Source organism: Puntigrus tetrazona, chromosome 14, assembly GCF_018831695.1.
Source record: "Puntigrus tetrazona isolate hp1 chromosome 14, ASM1883169v1, whole genome shotgun sequence".
Classification (NCBI taxonomy): Eukaryota; Metazoa; Chordata; class Actinopteri; order Cypriniformes; family Cyprinidae; genus Puntigrus; species Puntigrus tetrazona.
The window spans coordinates 17,021,507-17,036,990 of record NC_056712.1 but is presented as its reverse complement, the minus strand read 5'-3'; the positions used below and the strand labels follow the sequence as shown (position 1 = coordinate 17,036,990).

The 15,484-nt window shown below is 39.6% G+C and overlaps 1 protein-coding gene across 1 annotated transcript in view; it reads left to right on the top strand.

Moving 5' to 3' along the window:
• Positions 1 to 328: 328 nt before the first annotated feature.
• Positions 329 to 15,484, top strand: part of tenm2a (teneurin transmembrane protein 2a) — a 262,295-nt gene continuing 247,139 nt past the window's right edge. Inside the window, exon 1 of the mRNA XM_043257656.1 lies at positions 329 to 631. The gene's annotated coding sequence lies outside the window, so the exon portion shown is untranslated. The remainder of the gene's footprint in view (positions 632 to 15,484) is intronic.

Genomic DNA, 15,484 nt, shown 5'->3' with positions numbered 1-15,484 from the left:
ACTAACTCTGAATACGGTATTACAGATGTTTTTCACACTCCAAGACAAAAAAAAGCGCGAGTTAATTTTTATTCTTCTCACATCCCAAGCAGGTGCACCCGCACGCGGGGCATGTACCTGAGGAGCGAGCACATACAGCACTCCTTAAGGAAATTACAGTTCAGTCATTGTCTTAGGTTTAATGCGATTCGAAGGCTCATAAGTCCCATCAGCTCTAATATTTATCCGCTCGGACAGATGCTCGAGGCGTCGGTCAGTTGTCCCTCAGCGTGAATGGTAGCGTCCGATCTCTCTCACACGCGCTCGTTCAGCGCGCGCCTCTGTTTCGCTTAATCAAAGCAGAAGGTTTGTAGAGACTCGCGATCTTAGCGCGTTTCTCCGTGTGCTCGTTGTAAGACAGCGGGATCCCTGCGGACGGTCGTCGTTCGACTGGCTCTCCGTTCGGTGCTTATTATCTCTCTGCGTTAGGCGTTTTATCCGCTACCCGTCGCTTTCACGTGCGATGCTATATATTTAAAGGAATCGACAGTTATTTTAAGAAAAGTATCGATTCGTCGGCGTCGCGTTTGGAAGGTGCTCCCCGAGGGAAATAAAAGTTTCCTTCGGGAAATGAACAGGCTGTCCAGCGCAGGTAAGATCTAACATTTATATGCCAAGCTCTGCGCGCTTTTCCAGCACTCGTCCGTGTCCCCGGCTGTTTTTTTTTGTTGTTGTTTTTTTACACTTGTATGAATGCCGAAAATGCTACTAAACAACCGTGTCGCTTCACTGACAAATCCTTTTGATTAAACTGACCCTGTCGTGTGATCTTTAGTCGTGGAAATGTGGATCTCTCTCGCTGATTTCATCATCCCCATTATTTCTGGCGTTTGAGCGGAACGCCAAAAAGGACGCGCCGGTCACTTTTTTTTCTAGTTTGCAATTGTCTCTCGCGTCCGCTTTGCAGTTTTGTGATTTTGAAAGCTGGATTGCTGAGAAACAGGCTTGCGGTCCGTGACGGTCCGGTTTAAGGAGACCGCATACCGACACTGTCCGTTTATGAGAGCGCGCGCTCGTCTGGCGGCTCGCTCTCGGTGAATCGTCTGACCCTCTGCACCTTTTTCCCTTCCGGCTATTGACAGCGACGCATAAGGTCATGTATCATCAGCAGCTGCAGAACATGCCAGAAATGGCTAATGGTGCAGCCCGCAATTAGTGCTTTATGCTCTGTTAAGGTCAGAGAAGGCGCAGACCACTACTTAGTGTTTCAGCAGGGAAAGCAGTGTGTTACTGACTCAATTTACAGCAGAATATTCAGTGTTTTGGCTGACTTAGATGGTTGACTGTTTTGCTGCTGTGCACTTAAAGCGGTAGTTCATCCAAAAATGAAAATGTTATCATTTATTCACAACTCGTGCTGCTTCGAAACCTTTATGACTTTTCTCTGCTGGTTAACACATCCTGAAGAGTGTTTTTCTGTGTAAGAGCAATGGATGGTGACAGAATGTCAAACTCGAAAAAGTATCTCCACGCGAACTATATTTTATGTGCATGAGAGGAACAGATCATCTTACAGTTCCAAGTTATTTACTGTATACTGAGAATACATGAAGGACTTTTTAATATCACGATTCCAAATGAGTCTTTTGTTTATTTTTATTGGTTTTTTTATGATTTAATTGAAGTCATGTGTCTGGTTAATCCAACAATGAGCAGTTTCCGATTTACGCCACTGCTTTACTGTGACCGTTATGTGTGTGGATCTAGAATAGCCTGTATTTGTGTACTTTAGATATTTGGCTGTGCTGGCAAAGAGCTAGCATTGATTCTTCGTTTGTCTTTGAAGCTAAAGGTTATGCACAGGTGCAATTGTGCAACACCTATTTTCCTTCAGGATGGTTAATAAGGTGGAATAACAGCATATTTAATGTTTATAAAATGGAGAAAGCGGTTGAGCCTGGTGGTGTTGATTTAATTTTGACTTTGACTTTCCTTTCTCTGTAGAATTTAAAATATATTTTGAAGGACATGAGTAACCAAAGAAGTTTCGGTTCCCATTGAATTCCAGTTTATAGACAACAAATTCAATAGTAACGAAACATTTCTGGTTACCAACCTCTTTCAGAATATCTTCTTTTGTGCTTCAAAGAGCAAAGAAATCCATACAGAATTAGAACGCCATGAGGATCAGAAAATTACTTAAATTTTTGAATCTCTCTTAGCACATAATGTCCAACCACAAGGTTTAAAGAACCATCTCGTCCTCTCCCAGAATTGCTTGCTCAAGTTCTTTCCGTTTAGCTGTTTGGAAGAAAGTGGAACTATTAAGAATCATAGCTGTTATCATCTCATGTTATACTATCTTAGCGTTGGCTGAATGTCGCTCACTATGTGACGAGTTCAAAGCAGGTGAGTTAATGTACTTATTGATATTGCTGCGCTTCCATATGAATAAGGCGGTCAGAAAATAGATAGAAAAGATCAAGAGATGGAAGCTCCCTGCTGGGCCTCTGGCTTTCATCCGCTTACTCTATCTCCCTCCGATCCTTCCTTCCGCCTGATCCCCCTCTCATGTACCGTATCTCTCAATTAGAGCTCAAAATCAAATGGACACCAAACAGAGATCAGCTGAGGGTGAGGAAGTGAGAACGTGTGATGTTTGAACCGAATGAGTCAAATCTTCTTCAGTTTTCACAGATACAGACCAACAATCTGGCCAACTGCGTATTTGTGCCTTCCTCCTTAAAAACCCACAGGCAGTTTCAAGGGGATGAAGATTGGTCCGATTATCCCGCTATCCAGTTGGCACCTGCCAGACATCGTTATCAGCCACTTGGTACCTGGTGTGTGTGAAAGCCGACAGAATATTTAGATGTAAGCACTATATGTGTAGATAACTCTCAGCGCGCACACACACACAGTCTGAAGGACTAAACGGCTTTAACGCCGGACAGCCGTGCATGTCATACACAATCCCTCATCCTGGCCCAGTTGGCACAGTGTAACTCCAGCTAACATGGCAGAGCAAGCAGTGAAGAGCCGATCACACTTAGCAGTGCTCTCTCTCTCTCTCTCTCTCTGTTAGTGTGTGTGTATTTGTGTGTGGCCTTAACCCCCTTAAGCTCACACACTGGCTCGTTGCCTTCTTTGGGCCGCGAGCAGCACGGCTCTCTCTACGAACTCCAAAATGAGAGCAGATGCTCGACTCAACCCGGCTCTGCCGAGCACCTTTGCTGAATGTAAACTCCTTCTGTTTGCACCCCAACCCCCCCACCCTGAAGCCTCGCTTCGTAAGACTGTCGTTTTTCACGCTTAATGTAAAGACATGCTAACAAACAGCAACAAGTGGCCATAAATATATGCTTTAGGCTCATCTTCCTTCTACTTCTAGGTGAATGGTTCTTAAAGCTTGAAGTTCACCTCGGATCAAATCAGATCACTCAAATAGCCACACTAGTGTAAACTTGGGGAAAATCCAAATCACTTTGAGCAAAATTTGCACAACTTCCTTTCTTCTATGGAAAGTTAGTCAATTAAATTGCGTTTAAGTGTATTGAAGCAGTCATAGCCTTGCTGTATCACAATAAAACATAGCTGCAGTCAGAATCCAGGAATGGAACTCTCTATATATATATATATATATATATATATATATATATATATATATATATATATATATACACATATATATATATATATATATATATATATATATATATATATATATATATATATATATACATATATATATATATATATATATATATATATATATATATATATTATACTATATACTTATCGTTATACTGAACATTTATAAAGTTTATTATTTCTACGTTATTTTTATTTTTGAATTTAATTTTATTCCAGTGGCTTGCTGTAATATGTGTGTTATGAACTATATTCTGTCTCCTTTTATGTGTGTACACAAAACTTCAGATCTGGGTTAGCGCTAACAGTATTTATTTATACCCACACTGGCGTCTCCCACATTTGAGGACACACCAGAGCATCAGTCTTCATTACTGTCAACATAAACCCGACCATTTTCAACCAATTAGCATTATTAAGCACAACTCCAGTTCACGCTTGTGTGAGTGTGTTGTTCTCAATGTTTTTGTGTCTGCGTATTGGCTCGGCTGATGTAGCGAAGTCCATTTGCAGTTATGGGAGTGTCTGCATCATTATCAAGCCCCCCTCCCCAGTCCCGCGTCCTTCAGCCAGGTCCGTGGCGTGTGAAGGAGAGCTGGGAATGAGACCAGATAGATGGGGTGTGCGTCAGGGAATGAAGCGTTTGTCCAAAGTACAGAGATGCGCTAATGGATGAGTGTGTGCGTGGTTTTTCATGCTCGTGGTCAGTGTTTTGGCTGTTGACTTGGCATAAACTGGCAGATTTGAAATGCTGTCTCACAGGAAGTCACAAAACGCTTGTGTGGGGTGTGTTGACACATTAGGTGTATGGCCTCTTCCCCCGTCAAGCGCTCTGACAGATGCAGCCTGTGATTCCAGTCCTCAGCAGATTAAGAGATTACAGTGTTGGGTGGGAGTGTATAATAACCCTAATGCATCTGAAACCGCATTCACACACGGACAGCTGAGAACATCAGATTGCTGATGAACTATATCTGCACTCTTCAATATCTCTTCATGGTGGGTCAGGCCGACGCTGATCACAGAGTCAACGGCTGATGGTTTGACTTCTAGTCAGGCCGGGACAGATGCGGCTTACCTCAACGCGGCACAGCTCAGGTTGCTGTTGATAAGCGTTAACTAGGTGACGGTGTCAAATCCACGACCCAGACAGACTTACAACTACGTAGCAGCTTAAAAGCAACTTTTAGCACAAGTACAAGTCTCTCGTGCACTCATTGCTGCAAAGCAGGATGGGATTACTATTAGTATGGATTATATACACTTTTAAAGTTCTGGGTCAAATTATTTAGTTTAGTTTTAATTGTTTCTTTATTTTTTAGAACTAATACTTCTAACAGAGGTATCAGTTAAGACACTTATAATACATTTCCATTTCAAAATAAAATCTTTCACCATTCTCTTTATCAAAGAATCCAAAGAAACTAAATATACATATTTTCTAAAAAAGAATAGTTCTTTCCCAAACACTGTTCTTTCTTTTTGGAAATGTGTGTGTGTGTGTGTGTGTGTGTGTGTATATATATATATATATATATATATATATATACATACACACACACACTTAATAATAATACTATAGTATGTACCTGTCTCTAAATAGCAAGTTTGTGTGCTCTACATTCAGTAATAAGAAATATGCCAGCACAGAAAAGTTGCCTGTCTTTAACTTGTGGCGTCTTTAGGAGGCGGTTCATGAATGTCTGTTTCTTTGTTTAAACATGGGTTTAAGGCGCAAGCCAGGGAGTTCCTGATTGATGGTGTCTTATTGCAAATGTGAACTCAATGCTGATTTGGCAGTGGCCCAGGATGCTATCTTCAGCCTGTATCGGAGAGGAAGAGCCCCCTAGACATCTGTCACCAGTGTCTGCCCGCTCTGATACCTCGCCGCTGGCACTCTGATTCGGTGCTGAGTTACAGCAGAGCTTCCCAAAACCATCATCCGACTGTGATTCCTGGCACTGGCTCTTCTATTCAGTGGGGTGAAGGCAAGGGGACACTCAAATGCTGTTCTGTCTAAATTTATGCACTCTTGTTACCGATAGAAATGTTCACGCTTTAACTGTAGATGTTTACCAGAAACTGATTGAGCCATAGTTTGTACTGTATAATCAACATGTTGTCATTAAAAGCTTATTCAGTACTCTCTCGTTTTCTCTCTTTCCTCTCATTTCTGTTTTGGCTCCTGCTGTTCTGGCTGATCGTTATCTTAATTTGCTATTCTTGATGGATGGTACATCACTTTGCATTCTGCTTTTTACAGGTGTTTTAACAATTTTATCGTCTCTCTTGCTCATATATGCTTAAAAAACAATGGTCTCTCATGTCAAACAATCTATAATTTCTCAGTTCGTAACTATCGGTGTATCAATTTCATTAAAAACAAAAATAATACTGCCCCAAAACTTTTCAATATATAACAAATATATACAATTATGAATACTTTAAAATGGTTTCAGTTACGACTACGTTGACTGAAATATTTACTTTTATTATTGTCATTGTTATATCGCAAAGATTTTATGAGAGTACATGTTAACAGGAAAAAGATAAAAAAAAAAAATACAGAGACGTTAAGAGCAACAGATAGGGAGAGGGGGGATTTTTTGGATCGGATAACATCTCTTGAGACTAGACAAAAGTAATTAAATAAACTCAGATGTTTCTAGCTAACATGATGTTTAATTCATTAAATTCTTAAGAGAGTTTTTTTACAGTCCTGTTTAAAGGAGTAATGAATAAAGAATAATATAAGAAGATGAGAATAAGAAGTCTGTGCTTTAGAAGATATGGCTATTTGCTGATTAGTAGTGCTTTAAGGCAAATTAATAAGTAATGATTACTTATTTAGATGACTTTAAACTTTCAAAAATGCTTGTATATCTTTACTGAGCAGTTGAAAAGTTGCATTAGAGCCGTAACAACGTAACTGATAGTATATCTATGTAGTTAAAGGGTTACTCCACCCTTAAAATGAACATTTTGTCACTAACCCCCATGTCATTCCAAACTAGAAAAAGCTTAATTCCTCTTCAGAACGCAATTTAAGATATTTCAGATGAAAACCAGGAGTCTTGTGACTGTCCCATTGACCGCAGTTGTGTTTTATTCACGATACAGCACAACTATGACAACTTTATTTAAATAAACACAATTTAGTTGACTTTGAACTTTATTTTTTTTTATTGAAATGTAGCTAAAAGAACCTTACCTTGAGACATAAATTAAGAAATGTCCGTTATCAAAAATAAATTACACTTCCAAGGTCCAGAAAAGTATAAAAAACATCACCAGTCTACTCCACCTGCCATCAGTGCTTTAATATGAATGTCTTAGAATACTTTTTGTTCGCAAAGAAAAAAAAAAAACAATTCAATATTTCAATTCAATATTTTTTCTCTGTGTCTCTCCACAATCACTGTAGTGCAATTTAGGAGTATATCCACTGAATGCAATATCCTTGTGGCCTTGCTGACACAGAACAGTGTACGTAGTGCGTTTATAGTTTATGTTCTTCAAAGTGGTGCTACAGTGATTGCGGAGAGATGCAAAGAAGACACATTATTGAATAAAGTCTTTTTTCTCTGCGTACAAAAAGTATTCTTGTCGCTTCATAACATTCAGATTGAACCGCTGATGAAAGATGATGTTTTTCATACTTTGCTGGACCTTGACAGTGTAATTTACTTTGCAGTCAATTGGAAAGTCACAAGTCATCTAGTCTTCTAAAAAGTATCCTTTTAAGTATCTCATAGTTTGGTTAAAGATAAACTGCTCCCAAATCAGCTAAATGAGTCGTTGGGGCTCAAAGAAAACCAACATTTTTGTTATTACAATATTCATGTGTGCTTATTTTGTAAATGCATTAATTCTGATGTGAACTGAAGAAAAGAATAAACACTCAGATCTCCATCCAAAAGAAGAAATTCAGCAGCTGCTCTATCTAGCAGTAGGTCTCTTACAGTGATTAGTGTAAAGGGACGAACAGAATACTAAAATAGGTGACACAGAAACCTGGGGTCACCGCTAAGGGTCTGTAGAGACTTCTTGCAGGTGATAACATCTGTGTTCATCAGAGAGAGAGAGAAAAAAATTCTGTTGCTCTTTTTGTAAAAAAGCAAAACCCTCTCCATTAGCTCGATAAAGACCACATGCATATTGTGTAGAAGTGCTTTAAAAATGACCCGCTGGCATATGAGACCAAAGTCAATGTATTCAGGAAAAGGCAAAGTAGCATGTACCAACAGCAAACCTCAGACAAAAAGACCAACTACAGTAAGTGTGTAATCCCATTGGCCTCAATCCCATTTAAATGTGCTGCGAACAGGAAAAAAGTAGTTATGCTTTTCAAGACAAGACCACACAAGCAGAAAAAGACCAAATACCTCCTGAACGCTGCCAGTTTGAGCATCTGCAACTAAACAGGATATTTGGCTTAGGGCAGTGCCAATACAAGAGTTCACATGTTTGTGATTTTAAAGGTGCTGTAAGCAAATGGAGACATTTTACTAACTTTTTTTTCAGACTTAGCTACTGAATTACACTGGCGCACCCTCAAGTGGGCAAATCTGAACATGCAAAAAGGGATGAACGGCATTCAGAAGTGAGCATCGATGTGCCCCACTCACTTAGAAGGGCAAAGCACTTGAAACGAGTACCCTAAAGGGTGCATGCGATCATAAACGGCGAAATTGCTTTCTTGAAGTGACCTGTTGTCTGTACTCTTTGCTGACGGCCTTGCGCAAGAGCCCGTTGTGAAGAGATCCAGCTGCTCAGATTCATTTGGAACGACCCTTTACAAACGCATTTGTGGTTCACCCGTGAGTCAAAACGGATGATTCTGATTAGCTAGTTTTCTGGCATACCGCGTGTTTGCCGTTTACAGAACCCAAAGGTGTTACAGAGACGGACGCGACTATCACCGGACACCTATTTCACTTATACCTGACGCATTTTAATCCTAAAAACGCCTACAGTGCTTTTAAGAAAGAGATGCAGCGGCCATTTCCATGTTTACCTGACTGGAGATGCATGCACTTTGAAAGATATGTAATGTGCAAACCATTTGTGGCAACCATCACGCAGAGAGCAATCTCGCTACTCACCGCTCCTCACTAATATCACAAGAGAGAGGAAAGAGAGGTCAGGCCCAATGATTTATGGCTGCGATGATGCATCCCGGCCCGGAATGATTAATCTCTGCTGGGAACACTTTCAGGAGTACAAGTTTAACCTCTGAACACCCTCTCCCCAAACACAAAACACACACGTACTCTCGCGCATGTATGCAGTCTTTTCCTGGGAGTTAGAGGAGAAAGATCTTACCTGGGCACATTTTGTATGTGATGACCTTCTGTAGGTGTGCCAGTGTCCTTGCTTGTGGTTAAGTGTGAGTGTGTGTGTGTGTGTGTGTACTACTTGTAGGATACACGTCTAAACCCCTTCCACCTTTTTCACTTTTAAACTATTTGTGCCTCGCAAACATCAGTGATAGTGAAACAGTTTCTTCTATTGATTATAGGTGCTAAAAGCATTTGTGTTATGTTCTGTAGAGAAGACTAAAGGGATGTTTTTAGGTAGAGAAATGGAAAGCACCGCTAGTTCAGACAAATGCTTTCAGCTTTTCAGCGACCTTCTGCGAGCTTTCTTTTGAGGATGAATTACACAAAGAAAATGGCTAGATTTTACTTCATCCTCAAATCAAAAGGGGAAAAATATATTTCTGTATAGAATAAAATCAGTTTTATTTATATACATTGTGATTTATTTTTTGCCTCTTTATGTATTTGCTTATACTCGTGTGCAGTTAAGATTTTGGATTTTATTTGGGTTGATTTGACTTTTAAAATTGTACACAGTTAAATTTTTTTTTAACATTTTTGAATCGTGGCTACATTTTCACATCAACAACATAAACAAAACAAACTTAATATTTGACGTACTTTAAAATTTATATATTTCAAAATAACATTATTACGCCAGTCTATGGTGTCACACGATCCTTCAGAAATCCTTAGTATGCTGATTTTCTTCTCATAAAACATTTTATTATAAACGTTGAAAGCAATTGTGCTGCCCATTATGGGCAATGAAAGTTTCATATTTTTTTTCTGTATTAGTCGCTCCTTTGTGTGACGCTAATTTGCGGTGTGATTTTCATTTTATCATACCTGTAATACCTCATAAAGCAGCATTCGTGAGCCGAGTACTGCTTTGTGTGAATTTTACCACTTCAAAAGCAGCACCTAGTGGCAAAGAACTAAATGTTTGAATTCGTTTGAAGTCGTTGAGCAAAGAAGGTAAAAATAAGTGCACATTACAACGAAAGTGTTTTTTTAAATATTAACCTTTCCTATTTCTAAATAGGGTCACTTTAAAAACTACTTGTTTCAACGATTCAGAGTTGACTCTTTATTTTAAGAGACAGAGTTTAGATATAAAACTTGGCATGATGTTTTCATTCACTTAGAGCTGATGAAAGGTAATTTTCAAAAATCCATATTTTTATATTAAAAGCTGCAATTTTTTTCTCAGAATTGTTTAATGAAAGAAAAAAATCTACATTTATTTGAAATATTTTCTAGCATTAGGCCTGCAAGTTTCCCTTTTGATCGATTTATTGTGTCCTTGCTGAATGAAAGTATTACTTATATGCATCAAGGTAATGGATTATGAACACCCCTAACCCTTTGAAATCTCACTATACAAACAATCCTAACAAAAACTGGCTTCATTTTCTTTATACACATTTTTCAAATACTTTCTTATTCCTTGCCATTTTGTAAAACTCACCCTTGAACTGTCAGCTCTACACGATCCACCTGTGTTTCTGTGCTTTGATGCATCGGACAGTCAGCGGTTTCAGATGAAAGAAAAGCCTTCCTGTTTGATGCACAAGAATCTGTACAGCTATTTAAAATTAAACCGTCCTATCTCATTCATCTAGCTTCTTTTACCCACCCTCAGCTGGTACCGCGGGCATCTCAGCTTTTGTGTGTGTGTGTGTGTGTGGCTAACAGCTCTCATCTCTTTCATTAATTATGCACGACAGGCTTGTGATGGTCCTGTTGCTGCAGTGCTTTATCAGACGGTGAAGGCCACAGTCACTGATGAGTGTTTTTCTGAATGCTCAAGTGCTTTGAACCGATGCATTTTGTTGCATTAATAGATGTGATCTCGTTTTTTGTTTTGCCACCAGTGTGAGAGCAGACAGCAGGTGGGGTGTGCATGTGTTGTTTTAATCTGGTTGTGTGTGTGTGTGTGTGTGTGTAACCTGGCTATCAGAGCACAGGTGACATGAAACCTCAGTCTGCGGTCAGTGCAGGGAAACAAGCTGTTTCTCTCTGAGAAGTTGGACAGTATTATTTCATTACAAGGCTTGACGTCAAAGGTCTGATAACAGCGATCTGGAAACGTTGGCTTGAAGAACATGCACGGTAAGATTTCAGAACGACCATTGTTGATGCTCGCTGTCTTCACAACAGCCATTTTTATTTTTTTTTTTTTTTTAAACCCTTTCCATATCCTCTCCTCTTTGGCAAAGAAATTTGTCTCTCATTCCCCTCATTACCAGCAGCATGTAAAAGCTGCCTAAACAAACCTAATTAGCTCATTAAGAACCAGTCTTAACTACCTCCTGGGCTTTGTTCACATGCTGCAGACTTCTAAATGTTGTGGCTGATTTACTCTTGTACCGTGTGATTACTTTGCCGGGTTCACAGTATCTCCGGCTGCATCGCCCCAGCGCCGCTCCCGCGTCTTACGTACGATTCTCCGGCGCTCTCCCACCGAGAGCCTTCCATTACAGAATACACTGACGTTAAATAGGAGATTGCTATCATTAAATTCACATTAAGCGGGCAGTAAAATATTGATATGGAAGTGTGCTGCCGTTTCATTTTGGTGCAGAAAAGGTAAAGAGCATTTCAAATCAGAGATGAGTCAGAGATGCGTCGTTGAATTTTAATGCTTTTATTACTACTGATGACAGAGCAGGTAAATTGTTTTTTTTTTTTTTTTTTCTTCTCTCTCTCTGCAAGTCATTGGTTTTTGGTTTGTGATATCCATTCTCTCGGGGAAAACACTGTTAAATATTTGGTGAATGAGCTCACCATATATAGACTGAGCTCAAAAGTGTAGCTTTTTGTCTGTGAAGTGGCCTGTTGGTTAGCATGAGCAGGTTAGAAACATTGAGCCATAGCACTTGGGCAGGAGACTGTGGCTTAGTGTTGTATTCCAGTTTTGTTTCTCTTTCCTTGTCTGGTCATAATTAATAAACTATAAGAAAACTATACGGTTTACATCACAGATGCCCCGTATTTTTTTATAAAGTGTCAACGATTGTGTAAAACATGACTGAGGGCTGTTGAGAGAGTAAATGCTGCACTATACCAAAATATAATGCATTTTTGAGGAATCAAATGTATTATATCTTCTGTATTTCAGCGCAGTATATGGATGGATGGATGAATGAACGCCATTGGTTGAGACGTTTTTTTGAGATGGTCAAGATGCTCATACAAATTCTGTAAAAATTCTAAATATTTATGATTTACTGTTTTATCGTATTAGGCTAAGATAAAAGTATTTCATTACTGAACAATTGACAGGCTATATTTAAGATTAAAATAGTCCTGTAAATAGACACATTCATTTTAAAAAGTGCATTTGTTCCATGTAGTCACTCAAGTAATAATGAGGTCATGAAAGCTGCATGTTTAAGTTGATTTATTATACAAGAAATAAAACTGTGGTTTAAATTAAATATAGCAACACACTGCTAATACAGCCTGACTTGTCATGTCAATTTCCCATTGACATTCATTCTAAGACAATCACTGGCTCACATTTAAAGTCACTTTGAAATCACAGTGAGTGCAGTTTTGTGATTCCAACGAATCCTCTTTCCTTATTTCACTGGCCTTTTTCGGTCTCTCTTCTACCTCTCCGTCCAGCTAGCCTGACTCCATTAGTAGATTCAGGGAGAAGCATGGGAATAATCTCGTCCAGTACACAAACTCTGTCATATCAGTGTAACCAGGCTCGATCGCTGTGTCGCGTAAAGAATAGATTAAATGTCTCGGCTGATTATAATCTGATCCACCCTACGGCTGCGCTATTCATATTTGGTGTTTACAGAAAGCGGATGAAAGGTAAATCGACAAAAAAACACTTTGGCTTTGATATTGCATCATCCTGACATAAAAACATATATGATGTAATAGCGTGAAGTAACAGATTGAACAGGCTATAATGGATTCGCAACACGATGCTACGCACTCATGTGCGTATTTGTAATATTTTTGCCTCTGCCAGTTAGCAGTGTTTAATCCTTGGGAGTTTAATTAAGTCGGAGCTGTAATTAAATAGGCAGGTGCTAATTTGTCTTAAGTCTTCAGTTATTGGGTCAGTATGTGACTGTGTGAGCGCGCTGGCGAGCCTTAAGCTTGTTTTGGCGCTCTCGCTGTCCAATCACGACGTGTTTATGTGGAAAGGTATTGAGGGACAGAACCGTGCTCTATTTGCATGCGTAGATAGAAAATTACGAGCGATGGGCCGGCAGACTCCATTTCAAGCAACAGCTCGTCATTTGCACACAAAACAGCCACTTCTGCGAGGGTGCTATTGAATTTACATGCCGATCGATTTTGATATTTGCTGACAAGGGTGCTTTTTTAAGTACTTTGTGTCTCTTAGCCGGCAGGTCATTCAGGCTGGCCTATAGATTGCACATGAAATAGGTCTTTGTGTTTGATGAGTCCACTGGCTTGCCCTGGGCTCACCTCTCGATGTGTGTGCGAGAACGATCCGTCTCAGCCGTAGGGACCCAGACTGGCTTCAGTGTGCGTATTGATCTATTACCCCTCAGAAGCCCCTCACGCTTTTACCCCCGCAGACTTCATGCCAAATCTCGGTCTCTCCTTTTCTGTATACATGAGTCTTCTCCCTGCCGTCGGGCTTTAGACTCGTTGGGCTCCTGCTCTCTGCGCCGGCCCTCATATTGATGTAAATTGTCATGCTATTGGCTTGTTTATCTGCTGGTTTGGCTCCGAATGGAGTGTAAGTGACAGGTTTTACTCTGCGCTGCAGTGTGTGAAGAGAGCACTTCAGAAGAGCTGCCTTTTTCACGAGGAGCCACAAAATGAAGTGTCAACGTGGACCTGGGCTCCTGGAGGAAGTGATGTCGCGACACATCACGCAGCTGACCTTCCCGTTGCGCCGCTGAACCGAAATTAAAAATTAATCTATAGTGTAAAGTCACCCAAGGTTAATGAATTATGAATCGCTGCTAATCTGCACCGAATCAAACCGGAGGAATTCTTAATGCACATCTTTGTTAATTGTGTTTTAACACCGGCTGTGACAGTCGGGTCGACTCTCCGGTGTTTGTTCTCTCCTGCGAGCTCACCTTATACTTTACATCTGATCTGCATTACAAATACCCCTGAATAACCACCTAATGACAAATTCAAACATTTCCCCAAATGCTCACATTACCGCCACACGCAATGCAATTTTGTACGAATTTTGTGGTTGCGAATGGGCTTGAAAGCTGCTTTTCAGTGTAACATTTCTCATGTACTGTAGATGGTTTGTAGATGAACTGACTTCCCATTGAGTGTTAGCATTCCATTCCCTTTTTAGTGTGGCCAGAAAGTACGTAACTTGGTTTTTAAAGGGAAAGTTTAAACTGCAAAGCCAGACAGCAGTATTTCGCTCATGTATGTGAAAGTTCATTGTGCTTAATAGAAAAAAAAAAAAAGTAAATGAACTTGAACTGAATGAGTAGCAGCAGATTTCCAGTTATTCATTAATAGTTCATTTAGAAGGACAGTAAATGTTAAAGCCAAGTGATTTTGTTTGTTTTTGTGTAAGATTAATGCAGGGTTCCGTTATGTTGGGATTTGTAAGGGTTTTCTGGTATTCTGAGTAAACACAGAAGTGTGCAAACATTGCATTTTGAGAACTCTGGTAGAAGAGTGAGTCTTATGTAACCGTAACATCAAGGACGGTCTGCAAAACCTTGAGAAAATATATTCTGTAGGTTGCTTAAAGGGTTACATTACACAAAAAAATGTATTCTGTAATGTAGTTCCAAACCTGGAAGACCACCAAATGAAGGTACCCCAAATGAAAACCCATAAAGGTAGTTAAAATACATTTACATTTCAGTTGTGTTGGGATCAGGATCAGGAAGCTCTCGTGTTTGATCAGATGTGTTCTGAAGATAAACAAAGGTCTCAAAGGTTTGGAATGATTTGAGGGAGAGTAGTTAATAACAGATTTTCAGTTTTTTTGGTCAACGTTAACTGTATATATGCAAGAATATAATGTTGATATCTAGTTACATTTGCACATGCAAATATTCATTGTTAGCAAGCAGTTAATCACAGAAGATTTGAGTTAATCTAGATTAACTAAGATGTATTCAGTAGTACAAAAACAAAATACATAACCTAATCTTTAAGTTTGTTAACTTATTTGAAATGTTGAAATATCTGTAATAAATGACGCTCTGTCAAAACTACGATGCACAAATTAAGGTGTATTTAAGTTCTAGATTATTTGTAAATGTTAATCAGGGTAAAGTCAGGGTGAGGTTTATAGCGACGTGCTGATAATCCTGTTCGTCTCTCAGGGCTAGATTAGGTCTGGTCCCACAGTGAGAGGAAGCTTTTCTCTGTGTACTCAGAAGCCGCTTCTCAATAGAATTACACGGACCCCGGCTTTCAGTCACGCTGGGAAGCTCACAATGAAGTGTGAAAGTTCGACACACGTCCACTGCAGTCCCCTTCAGACACAGTAAAGCATGCACAAATGAAAAGCACACATGTGCATGTACATGCAGGTTTGT